Genomic DNA, 2,663 nt, shown 5'->3' with positions numbered 1-2,663 from the left:
GATCAGTGCGTTGACTCAAGAATTCCAGGTCTACTATCAAAAGAGTACACCATATCACCCACAGGCCAATGGAACTGTTGAATCCTTCAATAAGATTTTGGAGAATGCGCTGACGAAGACCTGCAACGCACAACGAAATGATTGGGATGTGAGCGTACCCATAGTACTATGGGCTTATAGGACTACTTGTAAGAAGCTGACAGGGCAAACGTCGTTCAGATTAGTATATGGGGTCGAAGTTGTCATGCTGATGGAGTACATTGTGCCTAGTTTGCGCGTAGCAGCCCATATGGTGGATCGTAAGGCCTTGGAAGAATGGCTCATTCAGCTGATGGAGCTCGAGGAGGATCAATTTTTGGTAGGATTTCATCAACAAGTAAAGAAGGAATGTGAAAAATCATGGCATGCTTTCCACATCAAGCTTTGCACTTTCAAGGTAAATGATATTGTCCTATTATATGATAGTAAATTCACTAAATTTCCAGGTAAATTCCAGATGCGTTGGCTAGGGCCATATATTGTCAAAGAAATTACATATGGAGACGTAGTTTAGCTCACAAAGCTGAACGGGGAACCCTTCCTGGGAAGAGTGAATGGGAGCAGGTTAAAATTGTATACCAATGATCCTACACAATGTCTATATGGTGACAGGATAGTCTTAGTGCTCCAGGCAGTTGCAAGGGAGCGCGGGACAATAAGCTACACTACTTAGTTTGAAGAAAAACGCAGCGGGAAGGTTGCACGGAGACTGTTGGAGATGCAATTCAGGAAGCTGTGCTTAGGAGGTTGTGCCATGAGGAAGGTATTGTGTAGCTTAGCAGGAAAGTGACTGTTGGAGTTATTGTCCATGACTTGATGGCTAGAAGATGGCTAAGTGGAGTGGGTTGTCGACATTTAAGGCAAAAATATTTGAAGATCTACTGCCAAAACAACATTTATTGTCAGAAAATGGGGGGAACGGTCGGATTTGAATTCAAAACCCCCTATAAATTACGCATGCCAGTCCAACAGAGAACACTTTGCACTCTCATAATTGCTAGTGCATTTTTCTATCTGTTGCATATGAGCCGAGCATTTTGGAAGGACTTTGTGACTCGGCCCTCTTTTGCGGACAATTATGCAGAAGAACATGAATTATTCATTAAGCAAATGACTTCCACTAACCCTGCCAAAGAAATTAGTTCAGAAGTAGTTGTGTTCGACGCGCTAGGACCGGAAGTTGTAAGTATGAAAGCTCTGGCTCCTATGCCTACGGCGCTGAGGTTGCCTAGTCCGAAGCCTACCCCTACTAGAGAAACCCAAACATCCAAATCAAAGAAGGAAAAGCAGAAGAAGCCTGTGTCAGTGTGCGCCTCCCCCAGGCAGCATACTAACACACAGAAACAGAAGAAAGATAAGTAGTCGGAGCAAGTAGTGGACCTGGAGGTGGAAGAAGCCCAGGGAACAGAAGACATTGAGCTGAAGGAGCGAAACCCATAAGCAGGCTACTTGAGTATATCCCTCCATGGAAGGGAAAGAAAAGGTCACAAAGGACCCTTGTTCTGAGAAGTTCATCATATCCACGCCCCTGCTACCTGAGCAGGTCTCGTTTGAAGGTCCACGGCTCGCACGGATCCAACTGCTGAAAATGGAGGGTTGGGACCTCGCAGACCATGCTAAGTTTACACACTTTGCGATGGACAAGTATATGCGCAGAGTCTATTATGCAGAATCAGGAGTTATAGCATTGGAAATAGAGGAATGGGTATGCGGTGTCGAGCAATCAGGGTTACTCAATTCACTATGGGTGCCACACTACCACCGCACCCCCATTAACACAATTTGTGTGCGCCAATTGTTCACATTGGTGCACGATGGTTGTTTATGGTTGGGAGGGCCTATCCCCATTACAGACATGCTCATACAAAGGATCAAGCACTTGCCTTATAAAGGAGCGAACTCAGCCAAGGAGTTTGGTAGAAAGACTGGGGAAAAAGACCTTGTAGAAAGGATGAAGAGGGATTATGGCCTCCTTAAGAAGTCGTGAGGATATTCAATGATCCAGGTGAATGTTGGTGGCCACCCACCTATCCCACTTGGACCCCCACAAGTATCTCTTTTTGTTTTTCAGTTTCCTTATTTGTAGCACAATTTACTATTTTTGGCAGTTTTTTGGGTCCTGAACTTCCGAAGCCGTTTTGAGGTCCTAAACGACGTTTTTTGGGAAAACATGAGTAACATGTGTTATAAATTGATGTTTCTCACTCAAAAGTTGTAGTCCTTGGATAGACCTTTCTAACGAGGTATTGTGTGCTTCAAATGGAGATCGTATGCCAAAGTTACGACCCCGAGAAGTTGACATACCAATTTACCCAAACAAGGCCCACAGTGTGGCGTTTCATCTCCTAGGGTTAGGTTTTTGTATGTTTAGGGTTTTTCATTATTTCTCAACAATAAATAGGCCTTCAAGCCTCATTGTAAGACAGTTAAGAGGCATGTAGCTGCCACATCTCTTCTCAGGGATAAGCTACCATCGCCCTAGCTGGTTTATTTCCACTTCTGTCTGTAACCATATTTCAGTATTTTAAATTAATGAAATGAAGCATTATTTATGTTGCATCTCTATATTTATGGTTATATCTGTAATTTGTTGAGTTCCTCTTTAAATCCGGATCATCCAATCA

Source organism: Pinus tabuliformis, chromosome 2_2, assembly GCF_031772625.1.
Source record: "Pinus tabuliformis cultivar Carrire ecotype Pingquan chromosome 2_2, CPIR1, whole genome shotgun sequence".
Classification (NCBI taxonomy): domain Eukaryota; kingdom Viridiplantae; phylum Streptophyta; class Pinopsida; order Pinales; family Pinaceae; genus Pinus; species Pinus tabuliformis.
This window is presented reverse-complemented; position numbering follows the sequence as displayed.